This window comes from Balaenoptera acutorostrata, chromosome 5, assembly GCF_949987535.1.
Source record: "Balaenoptera acutorostrata chromosome 5, mBalAcu1.1, whole genome shotgun sequence".
In the NCBI taxonomy this organism is placed as follows: Eukaryota; Metazoa; Chordata; class Mammalia; order Artiodactyla; family Balaenopteridae; genus Balaenoptera; species Balaenoptera acutorostrata.
In genome coordinates, this window is record NC_080068.1 from 59,573,569 (window position 1) to 59,593,738 (window position 20,170).

At 33.9% G+C, this 20,170-nt stretch overlaps 1 protein-coding gene across 2 annotated transcripts in view; it reads left to right on the forward strand.

Moving 5' to 3' along the window:
* The window catches only part of TECRL (trans-2,3-enoyl-CoA reductase like), a 109,964-nt gene that overhangs the window by 2,868 nt on the left and 86,926 nt on the right, over window positions 1-20,170 (forward strand). The gene's annotated exons all lie outside the window — the stretch shown is intronic.

Consider the following 20,170-nt stretch of genomic DNA (forward strand, 5'->3'; position numbering starts at 1 on the left):
TTAATAAAATCTATTTTGTAAGCCTAAAGTGAAGAGTAAGATATGTAACACATTTAGCATAGTGTCTTGAACGTAATAGGGAAAATAATTTTTTTAATTCAATAATCACTTGGAAAGAGAAATTTAATTTGCATACAAATCCAAGAAAAAATAAGTGATGAAACTCGTGATACTGGCACAGTCTGTAAATTTGACTTCTTGACAATTACCTATTGACATGATCTGGTATAATGCTTATGTTAGATATGAATTTTCAAATATGAGTAGGATGTATGTATTTTAGTAATATATGCTGATCTCATAAATTTTGCTTGCATCTAGATATTATAACTTTAACTTCAGAATGGACAAAGTATTTACTCAAGATATTCATAAGACAAAAACATTAAATGAATTCCTTGGATTAAAGAGAACATATTGAATTATGTTCTTTTACTTACAAACACACACACACACACACACACACACACACACACACACACACCCCAAAGAACCACAAATCCTTCTATTGCCTTCATTATTTTCTCCAGCTTCTATCCCATTTCTCTCCTTACTTTCATTGTGGTCATGTTGTCTGTACACATTTTCCTCTTCTCATTCTATACTGAACCCACTGTATTCAGGCATTTGCCTCTATCACTTCTCAGAATATGAACTTGCTGAGGTCACCAGTGAGGCAGTGATAAATACCTTGCTAAATCCAAAGGTCAGTTCTCATGCTTCACTTACTCAGTATATGGGCAATATTTGCCACTGCTAAGCACATCCTTCTCCTGAAAACATGTTTGCTATTTGAGTTCCAGAATAACACACACATTTTTAAAAAACCCACATCATTGGCTTCTCCCTTTTCTCTTGCTGCTTCTTCATTATTTGACTTATTAGGTGTGGACTGTCACCAACTCAGTCATCAGGACTTTTCCACATCTTTAATCATTTACTTTATGGAGTCCTATAGCTTTAAATATCATCTGCATATTCATGACTCATAAACATAAAACTACAGCTTATTCTTTTCCCCTGAAATACAAATCCATTTATCTATGTATGTATCTATCTGTGTATTTATCTATGTATCTATGTATTCATCCATCTATCTATCCATCTATTTGGATGTTTACTAGGCATTTCAAACAGTGTATCTAAAACTGAGCACTTTGTCTTCCCAAAAAAATTTTCTACAGAGTTTTCCAAATCAACAAGTAGCAACTACATCTTTCAAATAGCTCAAACCAAACACTTAGAGGCATCATGACTCATCTCTTATTCTCAAAGCCCACATACAATCCATCTTCATGGTGATATTTTCAAATATATCCAGACTGACAAATTTTCACCACCTCTAATGCCCGCACTCCTAAATCTTTCCTCTGCTCTGTCCTTAGCGCATTCAATATATTCTCTACATAGCAACCAGAACTAGCCTGTTAAAATCATGTCAGATAATATCATTCCCTACTCAGAACTAGTCAGTGTCTTCCTTTAGGTCTTTACTTACCTGTCACTTTTTCCTTGGGGCCCTTCCTGACTACCTGCGTAAAATTGCAAAATCTGCCAGTATCCTCTATTACTCTTCCCTGTTCTACTTCTTTACTAACACTTACCATTATTTAACATACTGCTTATTTTCCTTTTTTTAATTTTGGTTATTATTTGGCCTACCCCTATTATGCCAGTTTCACAAAATCTGGGCTTTGGGTATTTTCACTCCTGTATCTCCAACATTTAAAACAGTGCTTGGCCTAAAGAAAGTGTTTAACCAATATTTACTGAATAAATCGATGCCTGTTCAAGGGATATATGGATTTGACAATGCACTCATGTTTAGCAGCGACAGTTTCTGGATGGAGGAGTATGATATTTGAAAGTACTTTTTACTATTTTCTAAATCTAATTATAAATCAAATAAATGTAAATATATTCACATAAAAGGACATTTAATTAAATCATTCCACTGAATGCCCAAATTCCTCTTGGCTTGCTCCCAACAAAAATGTATAGAATTCAACTTTGTACTGTGTATAATTTACTAACAAATAGTCATGTTCTGATTACAAAGGCTAAACAAGCTCTTCATAAAGAAGGAAATGCAGATGGGAATATTTAACTGATGTAGTTATTTCTCATGAATAATTAAAATAATATAACTATAAAGAATGATGAAAATGGAGAGCAGATTTTTTAAAAATATTGTTAAATATCACCTTAATTATTTTTTGGAACATCAAAAATGTATATGAAAAATACATTTTAAAAATTTAACAGTGTCAAATGGAATAATTTCCAGTTGCTAACTATTCCTGTCTCACTTCTATTTTTTAAAATGTCAGAAGCTTATCTAGTGACAAGTGGATGATTCAAGAGCAAGGAAAGAACTCTAAAATGCTAGGGTTGATAAACATTTCCAATATCATCACATTCTTTTTTCTTTAATCTTTTCTTCAAGGAACTTGACCTCAAGAGCCCTCTATCACCTATATACTCTAAGTAAAAATTCTCAAAAGTTTTTTAAAGGCTTCTTATGAATAAAATAAAGTACTCAATAATTCTCCTATCCTTTTAATGATAAAAATACCAATGTTCACCAGAAAACTGTAGAGAGAATAATAGGGTAGTAAGACATAAAAACTGTACTTTTAATACTTCAGTTAGAAAATTTGAGAATTCTTAATGTCTGAGTTTGCCACTTTTAATATTTCACCTTGTGCATGCGATTTAGCATATTTATGCCTTAATTTGCTCATCTGTAAAAAGAGAATAGCACCTGCCTTAAAATGGCCTAATGGCAGTTTTCAGAATTTCATGTATAAGCAAGTAACAATATCTTCTTTCTCTTCCATTACTCCTCTTCTTTCTCCTTCTCTTCTGTTTTTTATTCCTCTTTTCCTCCTCTATTTTGTTACTCTCTTCTTCCCATACCAGTCCCCTTTCTTCTCTCCACCCCCATCCCCTTCATCCTATTTCTTATGATGCAGAATGATATAATTGAAAGTTCATGACCTTTGGATTTACATAGACTACAATTTTAATATAAGTGTGGCCTGCTTTTTCTTTTTCCTTGGATATGGTCCAATACCTCTGCCCCTTATTATCTTTTTCTATAAAAGGATTTAGATATTATTATTCTTCCCCTGTGTAGATGAAGAAAAGGTGGCACAGAGACTTGAAAAGAAGAACTTAGTGTGTGTTAGAACCAAGCTTTGAACCTGGTTAATACACATTCTCTGCCTTGCTCTTAACTATTATACACTATAATGTGAAAGATTAATGACCTCCATTAGCCAAAATTCTCATGTTCTGTTTAATTTCATGATTGGGGCATCTGACTTCCAATACAATGTGTTTCAGGACAGAGGTAGGAAGGATCTTAAGCATTCTATTTTATATATATAAATATAAAATAGCATTAGTTCATATTCAAACCTAGAAATTAAAAATATTTTAAATTCCTTTTAATAATAAAGACAAAATGTGCTCAAATTTTTACATCATTAAAAATTAAGAAATTAAAATAAATAGTTCCTCCCAAAAGAGGTAATTAATATAATCATTTTCTATGAACCCAGAGGGTTCCCAATGTCAACCTCTCTTTTATATATACTTGAGAATTCCATAATACAGCATGTGGTTCTAATTTCAAAAAAATCAGTGTTTAATATTACCTGCTCTGACTTATATTTCTCTCAGAAAAGGTGGACCTATTATATATATTTGGTCACAATATATAGTCCAAATATATAATGTGGTAAAATTGTTTAAGCTCTGAAGTCAGACATATTTGTGTCTGCGTTTGAGCTTTGCAAATCATTAATGGCTTATCACCTTAACATATTACTTAACTACTCTGAGTTTTGGTTTTCCAAGTAGGGTAAATCACAAATCAAAGTAGGGTAAATATCTATCTTCCAGGAGTATCTAAGGATTTTATATTTGTATGCAAAATGTATCACCTTGTCTGCCACATGGTTATTTTTCTGCTAATGAACATTGTATTTTAGATAGTGGCAATATATTTTAAAATATTATTATTCCATTAACGTGGGAAAATAACTGAACTGATACTTTTCTATTATGACTCTAAAAATTTAGGCATTTTTAAATGATAGTTACTATTATCCCTTTCTGAAATGATTAGGAAGCATTAGAATTAGAAAGCATAGTTACAGGGACCCATCTTTGTAGCATCAGTTTCTAGAATTCTATAACCAACTCTCATACTACAAATAATATGCATTGGTTACTTATACTATGTTATACCATGAAAGATACCAATGGATATACAAACATTGCATGTCAATTTAATAGTAGAGAAAAAAAATATATACTCTAGGTACCTATTCATGAGTGGCATTTACAAAACTAATATATAGCATTACATATAATCAACTAAATTATATCTATATTTTTCTACTTTCCAATTGTATCACCATCTAAGAAAACTGTTTTTGTTTACAGTTAAGCTAAGAAGATGTCATTTCTATCTCCTAATATATAAGATGCAATGATACTCCATTTAGAAGGTCAACATAGATGAGTAAGTTTTGGAGGATGCCTCTAGAAAGAAAATAGTTGAAACTTATCAGATTCAGTCATTCTCCCATTCTCTATTTTGACATTTTATAGTATCACAATCAAGTATTTATTAGTTCAAAAGATATTTGTTGAGAGATGTGTTCAATGTTCTATTACCTGTTTGAGATAATGCATTAACATAAACAGATACAATTCCTATTTTCATAGATTTTATTCTCTCCTGTGGAAGACAAATAGTGTAGAAGTAATTTTAGGTGCAAAGATATCTACATTGTGAGAGGAAAAACGAGGTAATTTGGGGTGGTAAACAAAGGAAGATAACTTGGTCTGTGGAACAGAAAAATCTCCCTGGAGAAACGGTTTTTATGTGTGGCCCAGATAGTGAATAATATGAAGAGAAGTAGGAGGATGTGACAGACACTTAGGAGATAGAAATAACAGGACATGTTGTTTGGTTGTCAAGAATGAGGGACATGAAGGATGTAACTATGATGTTAAATTGCTGTTTGAGCAACTGTAGATCCTGAGGATGCTATAATTTACTGAATTTTTTTTGTGGATTCTTATGTTTGCTATTAGTTTTCTTTCCTATTATTTTTCAGACAAGTAGAGAAGCAGAGAGGACACAAACACTCAGTTTTGTTCATTTTAAGTTGGAGATCTTTGTGAGATCAGTAGGCTTTTGATTGTGAAGATCTAGAACTCAGGAAGGTGGTCATAATGAACTATGTTGACTTGGGAAGTAAAAACATATAGGTAGGGCTTCCCTGGTGACGCAGTGGTTGAGAATCTGCCTGCCAATGCAGGGGACACGGGTTCGAGCCCTGGTCTGGGAAGATCCCACATGCCGCGGAGCAACTAGGCCTGTGAGCCACAACTACTGAGCCTGCACGTCTGGAGCCTGTGCTCCGCAACAAGAGAGGTCACGATAGTGAGAGGCCCACACACCGCGATGAAGAGTGGCCCCCGCTTGCCACAACTAGAGAAAGTCCTCGTACAGAAACGAAGACCCAACACAGCCAAAAATCAATCAATAAATAAAAAACAAAAACATATAGGTGGTCTGCATTTCTCTAGTAACTATACTAAAATAAAAATTTTAAAAAATACAGGTGGCCTCTGCAGACATTGGAGTAGAGAAGATAAAATTAAGAGAGAACAATAAGATGGATGGGAAGGGAAAAGAATCAACTATAGAAACCTGAGGAATTCTAAAATGTAAAGATTTCAAATAAAGAAGAGATGAAAAAGGAAACTAAGGAGAACGCCCCAGAGTGTTAGAAGAAATATGGCAAATGTTATATTACAGAAGCTTAAGAAAAAATATTTGAGTAAGAAGTGAGAGATCAGTAGAGTCAAAAGCAGCTAAGAAACAGAGAAATACTATAAGTATCCCTTGAATTGAATGCTGCAGCGTTCATTGTTGAATTTAATGAGACTACTTTAGGTACAGTGACTTGGGGGAAAATCTAGTCTAGAATGGGGATGACAAGCAATGGAGAATAAGAAATTTGAGTTTCCTGGAAGGCCCTTCTTTTGTAGGTAGGAGTCTTGAAAAACAAACTTGTCCCAAACTCTTCATTCTTTAACTCTATTCTGACTCTTAGGTAAGCTGATTCACATATTTGGGATTATCTCCTACCTTTTCTTTATTACTCCATGTTTCAATATTCTATAATACTCATTAGTCCCAAAGAGTCTTGGAATTGGCATTTCTTTCAGTTTTGATCAAATTTGATTCCTCTGCCTGCAGTGTTCTGTCACAGTCTTATGTCTAACTCATGTTCATTCTTCATTGTCCAACTGAGATGGCAACCCTTTCGTGTGCCAGTATTATCCCCTATAAGCAGATGTGTTCTTTGTCCCAGTAATATCAATAATTGGTTGAAATCTCCATTATGTACATTATATAATCTATTAGCTGGGAATGGGCATTGGTACCTGTCATAACAATTTGAAAGAGTAATTTTGTGCTTGTTCAATCGAATAATCTTTTTAAAATTAGGATTATTTGGTGTATCAGTATTTAATTTTTTTTAGCAATTTATTTTCATTGTATTTTACAAATGTATTAGTTCACAACAAAATATAATTTTTTCCAAAATTATACTTTACCCTACATAGTTTGGGAAGCACTAAACTAGATGACATGAAAATGACCTTTTCAACATTGCCACGATTCAAGCAGATCAAATGACCTAAATGCTCTTGTACAATAAATGTACCTTGGATGCAAAATTAGAACATGCCATATTCATGCTCCTCTTGGATTTCATTCTAAAGATTGCATTTTCTTGAAAGGCAAAGTATCAATAAAGTAATAACTCTCAAAGTTTGTGTTGTAAATATAGAACAAAACTTATAACTAAAATGGCACATTTTTAGACAAATGAAAGTGAACGATATCTCCCTTGGAAATTTAAAATGAATCATATTTCCCTTGGAAATTTAAAGATGAGGTGTAAAAAGAAAGCTAACCATTAAAGGAAGAAAATTAGGAGGGTTATATTGTGCAATCAAAATAGAACCTGTTGGGACTTCCCTGGCAGTCCAGTGGTTAAGACTTTGCCTTCCAATGCAGTGGGTGTGGGTTCGACCCCTGGTCAGGGAGCTAAGATCCCACATGCCTCGCAGCCAAAATACCAAAACATAAAATGGAAGAAATATTGTAACAAATTCAATAAAGACTTTAAAAATGGTCCACATCAAAAAAAAAAAAAAAAAAAAAAAAAAAAAAAAAAAAAAGAACCTGTTTCCTATTAATTCAAGACTGAATGAAGAAAGTTAATAGTTGGAATCACATGTTTAAAAAATACATAAGACTTAGACAATATTTTCCATGTAAAGAACGTAGCTGTGAAGTGTTGTGAATTGGTGACTATATCCTAGATAGACATGTAAAGGTGAGAAGGTTATGTGTACTTTGTTATTCAAATTAGACAAAGAGCTACTGTATTTTAGGTTACATGGGGTTGAAAATTAAACACATTTCTTTTACCCTGATATGCATGAGTCAAACTGGAAAGAGAGACTACAAATTTTAAAACGAATTTTATAATATGGCAAAAAGCATAGGAGAGTTTAATACAAATTATACTAAGAAGGTTGGGGAAAGAATACTTTTATCTAACAGAGGTTTAGGCATGAGGATGAGAAAGCTGAACTCATTGGAAGGAGGGACTCAAAAAGATCTTTAAAAATATGTAGTACAATACGTTCCCATATGTGGGGTAGAAAAAACATCCTCTCAGAAAAATAATTAGCATAACAAAGGCAAAGAGACAGAAAAGTAACAAGCAAGGTTTCTGGCCAGATGTAAATAAGTCCATGGTGTGATGCTGCAGAACTCAGTGAACTGAGAATAGTTGGTATGAGTGGGACTGATGGTAGGGGGCCTACATGCCTTGCAAAGGCACCTGGACCATTTAATTCTCTTTCAAACCAGAGGGGTAATGTTTTCAGATCTGCCATTCAGAAAATTAAATCTGGCAACCATGTGGAAGATAGAATTAATATTAGAAAGACTGAAGACAGAGAGTTCAGTAAAACTGGGAAGCGAATCTTTTGTGAGCCTGTTCAGGACCAACACATTGGGAGGCAACATGACATCAGAGGATCTGCATAGGCTTTGAGGATACTCAGTCACTTCTCACACTTAACCAGCTTGTGACATTGGGCAACGACTTTGTTTTCTTTGCCCTTATATTTTACTGACACAAGTTATCTCATTGGAGGCACCTGAACAAATACCACCTTCCATGAGGAATTTCCACTAGGAAATGGCTAAGGCCCAGAGCCTTGAATAAAGTAGGCTAACAAAATTTACAAATTTAATAATACTAGGAGAATTCTCAAATCAGCTAAATATACTAAAAAACTATAAAATGAAGGAAGGTTTAACAAAATGTTTACATTGTAATAAAAGTATTAAAGTTAAATTATTTTTTCTTGTATGTATGTGTGTATCATCAAAGTTTGAGGAATAAGTATAAAATAATTCAAATTAAATATAAATCATTGGGCACATCTTTAGGATACATTTGAATCTTTAAGTAAATATACTATATATATGTATATATATATGTATTTCTAATTTAATCTTTACTGAATACCAAGTATATAACAAAACAGAATAATTATGCAATGAATATACAGTAGTTTCTATCAAATATAGTTACAGCCCACATAGGTTAGACAAATATATGTATCCAGGTTCAATAGAATAGAATGTGGTATTACAGGTGAAAGGAATATTCCATTGCCATTTTATTTCAGTTTAATTTTGTTCTCCTGGGATTCTGCTGTTTGGATTTGTAATGAATTTATCAAATTAACACTTGTTAAGTGGAGCACATGGTGCCAGATGGTAAGCTAAGATTCAACAACACACCAGAGAGAAACTGAAATTGAGTTTCACACTCACAGGTCCTGGAGGAAGTATCCAGCAGGCTTCAAGGGACTACACTGCAGAGTACAGACAGAGAGAGACAGGACCTGGACACATGCCTTCCTTATGGTCCATGAATGGAGTGCTTTGGGGTTTCTGGGCTAAGGCCAGATTGGCCAATTCAAACCAAAAGAGTGGGGTTTTGGTAATACCTGTGGCAGTCTTATCTAAGGAGCATATAAGGAGGAGGCCTTGGCAGGCAGGTGAAACTGTGATCATAAGAGCAGTTGGGGAGTCATATCAGAAACTTACATTTACTTGTGACTTTGAGGGCTGCTATTAAGGGCATTCTTGTCTGAGGGGCAGGGCAGTTTAAGGTCACTGCAGGCTGGTTGGTCAAACAATAGTGAAGCCAGGCAGCAATATCATGGAGTGGCTTAGCTAAAGTACAAAACCTGAAGATGTGCATGCTGTACTAATTATCAGAAAGTTCACAATGAAGCAATTCTTAGTTCTTTCACAATCTAACTGTTCAAACAAAAAAGATAAAGACTGTGCTTACAAAATGTGTTTCTGGGAAATATTTTTGGTGTGACCTTTTTATGTTTTCATTAGATTTTTTTAAAGAAATTAAAGGAAATTTATTTTAAGCATGTACCTTGTCCAGATTAACATTTTACTGTACCTTTTGGTAACCTGACAACAAAATCATTACCGAATTTGTTGCCATGGTCTTAATGTTACTAAAATATAACAGACTCTTAAAAAATTGTTCCTTTTACTGACCTCAGTGCTCAAAGTTATCTAGTTACAATTTTCTTTTCTGTAACTATTCCTCATAAGTATTTAACAAATGAGCAATAATTTAAGGCAACGTTAAGAAATAAATATTCCATTTTTAAAATATATTTTAAATTAGCTAAAGGCTTAAGGGAGAGGGGACTGAAGAGGCAATATTGCAGCAAGTGGAAACTGATGTTTACATCACATTAAGATTTTTAATATCCTCATGACGCATGTTTTTTGGAACGTGTGTGCTTCCTTGAGGCCTTCAGTTTGCATTAGTATTAGAAATTAATACTAATAAGAGTGATGAAATTTATATTTTTGCTAGAATTTGTGTAATGGCAGTATCTAAGCTCCACATGGTCCTAAATTATACATAAATGTAAGTGATCTTAGATTTATGTATATTTACATTGCATCTTACTTTCTGCTGTAAAAGCTATGTTATTTGCATGGCTACATGATATGAGCTCAAAGGTTTGGAGGCAATCATTGTTTGAAGTGATATTACCCTTAAAATGTTTTCAGTTGACTATTATCAAGTACCTACAAGAATATCTTGCAGGGGCATAATCCTAGAACAGCACCTGCTTTCCATTTCTCTCCTCCCCTCCTTCCTACTTTCCTTTTTCCCTGTTTTTCTTCATATACGTGGAAGAATACCAGCCTTCCAGTTGGTAGGCCCTTTAATAGACACTAGGAACATCAGCACAGAAACCAATCCAAACCACAAAAAATCTGTTCCCTCCTCTTCCAATGTTCACCATATTGTAATGGATAATTACATGTAAATAGTCCAACACAATAATATAACCTAAGCTAAACTAGAGGTAAGAACAAGGTGCTGAGCACAGATGGATGATTTTTTATCTTCTATTGAAGAAAGCGGCTTTAGAAATCTCTTCCAGTTATAAGGAGTCCCAGCACACTGAAGGATCATCCTGGGGATGGCTCTAACAGTAAAGGGCAATCTCCTAAAGTAGAAATTATCTCCTCTAAATGCCTTACATCCTTGGCCTTTCAGGCTTTAACCGAAAGCATATTGCTATAAGGACACCTCTGGAGAATTTAGGAAGGAAGGCAAAGATGAACTCCCTACCTACTTAAGAATGTCAAATGTGCACACTTTTCAGGCTCCATACCATTAGTATACTATATTTTATTAGTGAATTTTTAAACTGACAGTCATTAAATAATTTTCAATCCCTGTTGATCTACTGGGATTCAACTAAGTAACCTGAGCCCACCAGTCTGTCACCACATAAAGCCTATGAATGTCACACACATTTATTTTCCTATGAGAAGTTAGTTCTCCTTTAGACAGATTTATTTTGAACTGCCTACTACATCTAGCTAACATATATTTTATTTCAGAATTGATCTTACTCTTAAACCAAGGAATGTTGGACTTCTGCCTTCTTATAAACTCATCATTCTAACATCATATTGTAAAAAGACTGAATTAATTATTACCTCTCCTTTTTTTCTTATTGTAGTTTAAGTTTTCTCATTACACATTTTTACTGCCTCCCAAATAACCATGTAATATTACTTCATGTTGGGTGTCTCTGAATTGTAATTATTGGTTATTTGATTTTTAAAAAAAATCAAAATGTGATGTAGTTGGTAATTTCTTTTTGCAAGACATTTGATGAATTACTGCCTAACTGAGCCCTTTAGTTGTCAATACTAATCTGTGTGCCATTAAATATATATTTATTATCTGCTTCTCATAAACTTTATTTAATAAAATCCTGTAATAGTCTGAATTTAATTTAATTGCAACTTTAACATAGAATCCTGAGGCCATCATTCAGATATAGGCTACTACTTTTTTTTTTTAACATCTTTATTGGAGTATAATTGCTTTACAATGGTGTGTTAGTTTCTGCTTTATAACAAAGTGAATCAGTTATACGTATACATATGTTCCCATATCTCTTCCCTCTTCCGTCTCCCTCCCTCCCACCCTCCCCATCCCACCCCTCTAGGTGGTCACAAAGCACCGAGCTGATCTCCCTGTGCTATGCGGCTGCTTCCCACTAGCTAGCTATTTTACGTTTGGTAGTGTATATATGTCCATGCCACTCTCTCACCCTGTCACATCTTACCCCTCCCCCTCCCCATATCCTCAAGTCCATTCTCTAGTAGGTCTGAGTCTTTATTCCCGTCTTGCCACTAGGTTCTTCATGACCTTTTTTTTTTTTTTCCTTATATTCCATATATATGTGTTAGCATACTGTATTTGTTTTTCTCTTTCTGACTTACTTCACTCTGTATGACAGACTCTAACTCCATCCACCTCACTACAAATACCTCCATTTCATTTCTTTTTATGGCTGAGTAATATTCCATTGTATATATGTGCCACATCTTCTTTATCCATTCACCCGATGATGGACACTTAGGTTGCTTCCATGTCCTGGCTATTGTAAATAGAGCTGCAATGAACATTTTGGTACATGACTCTTTTTGAATTATGGTTTTCTCAGGGTATATGCCCAGTAGTGGGATTGCTGGGTTGTATGGTAGTTCTATTTTTAGTTTTTTAAGGACCCTCCATACTGTACTCCATACTGGCTGTATCAATTTACATTCCCACCAACAGTGCAAGAGGGTTTCCTTTTCTCCACACCCTCTCCAGCATTTATTGTTTCTAGATTTTTTGATGATGGCCATTCTGACCGGTGTGAGATGATATCTCATTGTAGTTTTGATTTGCATTTCTCTAATGATTAAGGATGTTGAGCATTGTTTCATGTGTCTGTTGGCAATCTGTATATCTTCTTTGGAGAAATGTCTATTTAGGTCTTCTGCCCATTTTTGGATTGGGTTGTTTGTTTTTTTGCTATTGAGCTGCATGAGCTGCTTGTAAATCTTGGAGATTAATCCTTTGTCAGTTGCTTCATTTGCAAATATTTTCTCCCATTCTGAGGGTTGTCTTTTGGTCTTGTTTATGGTTTCCTTTGCTGTGCAAAAGCTTTTAAGTTTCATTAGGTCCCATTTGTTTATTTGTGTTTTTATTTCCATTTCTCTAGGAGCTGGGTCAAAAAGGATCTTGCTGTGATTTATGTCATACAGTGTTCTGCCTATGTTTTCCTCTAAGAGTTTGATAGTGTCTGGCCTTACACTTAGGTTTTTAGTCCATTTTGAGTTTATTTTTGTGTATGATGTTATGGAGTGTTCTAATTTCATACTTTTACATGTACCTGTCCAGTTTTCCCAGCACCACTTATTGAAGAGGCTGTCTTTTCTCCACTGTATATGCTTGCCTCCTTTATCAAAGATAAGGTGACCATATGTGCATTGGTTTATCTCTGGGCTTTCTAGTCTGTTCCATTGATCTATGTTTCTGCTTTTGTGCCAGTACCAAACTGTCTTGATTATTGTAGCTTTGTAATATAGTCTGAAGTCAGGGAGCCTGATTCCTCCAGCTCCATTTTTCGTTCTCAAGATTGCTTTGGCTATTCGGGGTCTTTTGTGTTTCCATACAAATTGTGAAATTTTTTGTTCTAGTTCTGTGAAAAATGCCAGTGGTAGTTTGATAGGGATTGCATGGAATCTGTAGATTGTTTTGGGTAGTAGAGTCATTTTCACAATGTTGATTCTTCCAATCCAAGAACATGGTATATCTCTCCATCTATTTTTATCATCTTTAATTTCTTTCATCAGTGTCTTATAATTTTCTGCATACAGGTCTTTTGTCTCCTTAGGTAGGTTTATTCCTAGATATTTTATTCTTTTTGTTGCAATGGTAAATGGGAGTGTTTTCTTAATTTCACTTTCAGATTTTTCATTATTAGTGTATAGGAATGCAAGAGATTTCTGTGCATTAATTTTGTATCCTGCTACTTTACCAAATTCATTGATTAGCTCTAGTAGTTTTCTGGTAGCATCTTTAGGATTCTCTATGTATAGTATCATGTCATCTGCAAACAGTTACAGCTTTACTTCTTCTTTTCCTATTTGGATTCCTTTTATTTCTTTTTCTTCTCTGATTGCTGTGGCTAACACTTCCAAAACTATGTTGAATAACAGTGGTGAGAGTGGGCAACCTTGTCTTGTTCCTGATCTTAGTGGAAATGGTTTCAGCTTTTCACCATTGAGGACAATGTTGGCTGTGGGTTTGTCATATATGGCCTTTATTATGTTGAGGAAAGTTTCCTCTATGCCTACTTTCTGCAGGGATTTTATCATAAATGGGTGTTGAATTTTGTCGAAAGCTTTCTCTGCATCTGTTGAGATGATCATATGGTTTTTCTTCTTCAATTTGTTAATATGATGTATCACATTGATTGATTTGCATATATTGAAGAATCCTTGCATTCCTGGAATAAACCCCACTTGATCATGGTGTATGATCTTTTTAATGTGCTGTTACTACTTTTTTATAGATAGAAAAGTTTCAAAAAGCTCTCACTCTAAAATCCCTGAGAAGCTACTTTTATCTAAAGAGCTATTTTATGTAGAATTCTTTTAACTCTTGACATGATAAGAACACAAACAGCAAGTATAGCCACAAACCCTGAGGTGTTGATTGCTAAAATAAAACTGGCTTTATTTCAAACTGGGAAGAAAGAAATCAAATAGGTTTTTTGTAATTATAAATAAATAGATCCATAAATTTACTCGTTTGCTTTTACTTTTCAATTGGCATTTCTGGCACTGTATAGACATAATGTCTTCTTAGGCCTTTGTTGATAATAGAATTCAATAACTTAATGCTCCATGTCATAGTTTAAGTATGTAAGTACAATTTGGCTAAAATACCTAATTTTCTAGTTAACTGATATTGAGGCTATTCTGTATTATAATAGAAAAAATCTGGACTCAAAGGTTAGCTTTGCTTTTGTACAGAAACACACCCATTTCCCCTTTACCTGATTATGGCTCTTCTATTTACACATACTACTCATCACTAAAATGATGCATAATGTGTATGTGATGGAATGTGCAATTTTTCCATATCTGCTCATTGCCTCAAAGTTATTCATTTGGAGGTTAAAGAGGCCAACAATCAGCAAGTGATTGCAACATGATCAAAGTGTCCCCATCAATAGAGAATTCACCTATGAATATAATTCTTTAATGAACTGATGGAGAAAGTCTCACCTTAGCCAGTTTATCAAGCTGCTGACTTTCTAGAATCTCTCCCTGTTTTTACTACATGCAATCAATCAGTAAATCACTTCATTCCATACACAATATATCTCCTTACTGAACTGTACCCATCCTAGTTTAAATTACCATCATCTCTAACATACGGACTGATCTACACTCTGCATGATTCTTCACTGAACACCCACAGTATATGTAGCAAAACAGAGTAAATATACTATATACACTAAAAATATACTATTTCTATCAGATGTAGTTACAGCCCACAGAGTTTCCACAATATTGCCAGGTGAAATAGAATTTGGCATTTGTTATTGCAGGTGAAATAGTTTTGTTATTGCATTATCACTTTGTCACCTAGAGTCTGTTCAGTTTACAGAAGCCAGAAAACATATGTCCAGAGGTAGAATTCCTTACCTGTAAAATACTTCTTATTCTTGTGTTGTGGTGTATTTAATGAAAACATTTTTCATTTAAAACTGTCAATTGGGACTACAAATTATGTGCTTGCCTTTTCTACATTTAAGCCTGTGAGATGAGTGTACTCTAGAAGACTATGCCCTGCATAACTACTGAAGACTAATTTTTCTAGTTTCAAAAGAAACTGATAGAAGTTTCAAAAAAATGTTAACTGTACAACAATGAAGAGAACGATAATGTTATCGTGCCTAATAGCTACCACTTCTGGACCATGAGGAACAGAGACTAAACTGCCTGACATATGCAGTGGGGAAGGAATATTGATTATTATTTGCTATCATGATTTTATGGACACTATATATAAGATCACACTGGTGATAGAGGTAACTTTGTAATTCATGTAACAAAATAGTTGATCTTATATTTATTTAATAGCTGATGAGCTGACTATATTTTATTTCTGTCATGTGCCTAGGAAACTAATGTCTTTCTTGGTCAATGATGGAAAGCCTATGTCTTATGTAAAGCAGGGAAAATGAATTATATTTCTATTCTGTCTTCCCAACCTGAAAAGAACTAACTTATCTGGCCTCCCTCTCTTCTCTCCTCCCTCCCTCTCTTCTCTCTCTCTCTCTCTCTCTCTCTCTCTCTCTATCTAGCATGTATAAAATAATGTTTGAAATATATATGTAACATTATATCTATATACCTATATCTATCTATCATGAGAGTAAAATAACATGCATTGTGTATTCTTACTTAAGACACACAGAGAAACAATGGAAATAATGCCTGGTTTTATGGTCTTCTAGAATATTCTAGATAAAATTTTAATCATTTTGGACACTGACTTTAGAAGCATTAAAAGCATTTTTGGTTTCTCAACATCCATGGGTAGGAAGTGGGCTCTTGGAGAGCAGATACCTTGTCTTTTAGTTCATAGGTCTCTGAGTTGCATAAGTATATAATACCTCACATCATTCAGACATCTTGGACATTGAGATTGATACCATAATTGAAAATAATTTTTCATTGCTTCTGTGAGGACATGGTGTTGTATTTTGAGTAAATGATAGGGGTGAGTAAAGGATACACATGAGTAAAGGATAGGGGACCAACTAGTTGATCAGAAGGTAAATATTAAACTCTGGTAAATATTAGTATTGTTTATTAAGATTTTTTCTTGTTCTCACACAGAAACATGGTAGAATTAAACTTGCCTACCACTTCAAAGTAACGGATTTTGTTCTGTGAAATGGGAGTGAAAGACATGTATTTATTTCCTGAGGGAAGCTTTAAAAACCTAATCTAATTTCACTACCATTTTTCTCCCTAACTTTTGCCTTGGAAACAAGCAATGTTCCATATGTTGTCTGTTATGTCAATATAGATCCTAGACTAAGGAAAATGCAGAGTAGTTGCATCAGTCAACCTGTGATATACATGTAGTGCATGTGAAAACATAGCATATATTGTTTCAAACCAATGAGTTTTGCAACACAACCTAAACTATTCTGACAGGTGCATTCAATGAAACTTGAATTAAAGATGAGGTTCATGATTTTGTCATTTCAATATTAATGATCCTTTCATCATTAGAAAAATATAACAGAAAGAGAGAGAGGAAAAACAGTTATACATATATATATGTATATATATACATATATATATGTAATGTCTCCTCTTCCATTTAAAACTGTAGGATTACAGTAAGGCAGGACTACTCAAACTAAAAAGCTTCTTCATGGTAAAGAAAACCATCAATAAAATGTAAAGACAACCTATGAAATGGGAGAAAAATTTGCAAACCATATATCCAACAAGGGATTAATATCCAAAATATATAAGGAATTCATATACCTCAATAGCAAAAGAATAGATAACCCAACTTTAAAATAAACAAAGGATCTAAACAGAGATTTTTTCCAAAGACATACAGATGGCCAACAGGTACATGAAAAGATTTTCAAAATCACTAGTCATCAGGAAAATGAAAATCAAAACCACAATATCACCTCAAACCTGTTACAATGGCTATCATCAAAACTACAAGAGATAATATGTGTTGGCCAGGATGTGAAGAAAAGGGAACTCCTGTGCACTAGTTGGTGGGAATGCAAATTGGCACAGACACTATGGAAAACAGTATGGATATTCCTCAAGAAATCGAAAATAGAACTACCATATAATCCAATAATTGAACTTTTGTGTATATGTCCAATGGAAGTGAAATCATTATCTCAGAGATATCTGTACTCCCATGATTATAGCAGTATTATTTACAAAAGCCAAGTATTATTTACAAAAGCAGTATTATTTACAAAGTATTATTTCCAGTATTATGGAAATAACCTAAGTGTCTATCTACAGATGAATGGATAAAGAAAATATGTATATATATTGTGTATATATATATATTCATTGTATATATATTCAATGAAATATTAGTCAGCCTTTAAAAAGAAGGAAATTCTGTCACTTGCAACAATATGAATGAAACTAAAGGGCATTATGGTAAGAGAAATGCCAGACAGAGAAAAATAAATACTGCATGGTATCACTTATATGTGGATTTTGTTTTTAAGTTAAACTCATAGAATCAGAGAGTAGAAAAGTGATTGCTGTTGGCTGTGGGTTGGAGGAAATAAAGAGAGGTTGTTAAAAGGGTATGAAATTTCAGTTATAAGATGAATAAGGCCAGAGGATCTATTGTATAACATGATGACTATAGCTGACACCACTGTATCGTATAATTGAAATTTGCTGAGAGTACAACTTAAATGTTCTCACCAAAACCAAAAAAGTAAATATGTATGGTGATGGATGTGTTAATTAACTCACTGGGGGAGTTCTTTAATAATGTATACGTATATCAAGTCATCGTGTTGTACATTTTAAGTATCTTATCATTTAATTTTTAATTTTACCTCAATAAACCTGAAACAAATTTTAAATAAAAAAATTTTAATAAACACGTACAAAAAACTGTAAAGTGGGTTAATAAAATATCTTATTATACAAAGAAGATAATTCAATAAATTGACTATATTAGATACTCCACCTATTCACTGGATATTAATTTCTTCAGTGAATGTTTAATGAGTACTTAGTGTCTTTCTAGTAGGAGATATTGAATAAAATAGGCAGCAGAAGGGGGATGATTCTAAATATAGGAGGAGAACTCTGAAATTTCTCAGATAATGAAGTTGAAAATTCATGGTTTATAAAAAAGATTCTAGTTTGAAAAACTCTTTGAATATTGGTGTCATTAATAGAATAGAAATAGTTCTTGGCTTAACCCACATAGCATTCAGTTCTGGATGTTTAAATTTGTGATCACTGTCAGATATCCATGTAAATGTATTAAATGTCCAGTTGTATATATAAGTTTGCAGCTATGAAAACAAGTTAGTGCTGGAGATATACATCTGAGGGTATGAAAATATATGGCATTCAAAGTCATGAGAATGAATTAGATCAGCTTTACAGATAAAGCATGTCTTATTTTTACCCGGGATGCAATGTAAACTGATGTAATGAAGGTATTGAAGCTTCATGGCTCATTTAATCATCAAACATTTTTTAGATTTTCAGGCATATTAATTAAATAATAAATTTTTCATTGTTCTAAGATGAAATATACTCAGAATTTGTTTAACTGTTGATGAATTTGTCCACGAACATGCAATACACAGGTAAATGTGAAAAGTAATGCTATCACTTTCAGTGGCTGGCACTCTGTAGTAGCATTTATGAGGGCAGTGAGCCAGTGATGCAGAAATAATTGTAGCATCTATCTCTGTGGTTTGATGTCAAACAATTAATTAATAATATAAACTTTCTAAAGTTGGTTTTTCTCCCTAATTATTTTTGCTTGAAACTCATTTCACGTTCTCCACATCTTAAAAACTGTAACATAAATCTTGAAGTAGCTAAAAAGAAGTTTATGACCATCACTTCAAAATTTGAAGTGATCTCTGATGTTTTGGAAGTCATTTTAAATCTATCTACCAAGGTTATAAGATATGGAGTCCTTCCACATCAATAGGTTTAATCTAGTTATCTAAAAAAAGTCCCATGACTTTTTGAACAAGTAAAATTTATTTTATAAAACAAGTAAGAGTGACTTTCAGTCTAGATTAAGCAATGACTCCAACTAATCAATGATGGACAGTAACAAAGGTTTACTTCTCACTTGTGGCATGCCAGTGTGGATGAGCTATGGCTGTCCTCTGAGCTCTCTGTTCTGTAACCAGGTTGATGAAGCAGCTCTTGTCATTGTCCTATCATGTCAGTTTCCAAGTAGAGTGAACAGAGAGGAGGCATCTTAGTTTCGACTGCTATAAAAAGTGACATAGACGGGGTGGCTTTTAAACAACAGAAATTTACTTCTCAGTTCTGGAGGCTCGAAGTCCAAGATCAGGGTGCCAGCATGGTCAGGTTCTGGTTAGGATCCCCTTTTGGGTTGCAGACTGTCATTCTCTTATTTTATTTAGAGGACTAAACGCTCTCTGGAGTTTCTTTCATAAGGGCACTAACTCCATCATGAAAGCTCCACCCTCATGTCATAATTACCTCCCAAAGACCCCCAGCTCCTAATAACATAACATTGTGGGTTAGGATTTCAGCATTTGGATTTTGGGACACACAAACATTCAGTCCATGGCAGTTGGTGAGCCAAACTCTGGCTTGTAAATCTTCTGCTTGGACATTAAACATTTGTTTTCCTCTCATATTTCACTGGTCAATCTGTGTCAGGGCTGAGTTCAACATGGTAGAGATACCAATTATTCCCTCTAGAAGGCCTGCCCTGGGAAGGACAACAAGTATTTTGAGCAATTATAAATCTACCAGAGTAAGCAGACTCTTTGCAATGAAGTTATTTATTCCAAAATTCATATTCCAAACTTCATTCACTTTAATCAT